This window comes from Penaeus monodon, chromosome 15, assembly GCF_015228065.2.
Source record: "Penaeus monodon isolate SGIC_2016 chromosome 15, NSTDA_Pmon_1, whole genome shotgun sequence".
NCBI lineage: Eukaryota > Metazoa > Arthropoda > Malacostraca > Decapoda > Penaeidae > Penaeus > Penaeus monodon.
Window position 1 is genome coordinate 7,967,929 of NC_051400.1, and position 262 is coordinate 7,968,190.

The following is a 262-nucleotide window of genomic DNA, read 5'->3' on the forward strand; positions in this document are numbered from 1 at the left end:
TTGCTTTTGTACAAGCTCGTGTTTGGATTTACATGCATATGTGTATATGTCTATTTGATGCGCGCATGCGTCTGTGTACCACCTTCCCTTGCAATACTCCATCTTTCAATACATCAGTCTATCTGCCCATTTGTCGATGTTTACCCTCCCATCTCCATCTCCCTCTCACACCTTAATCGGCCTCGCAGTCCGCCCTCTTCATCAATATTCAATTTCAACTGCAAATGCCATTCCCCTTCACCTCGATATCACCTTGTTTATG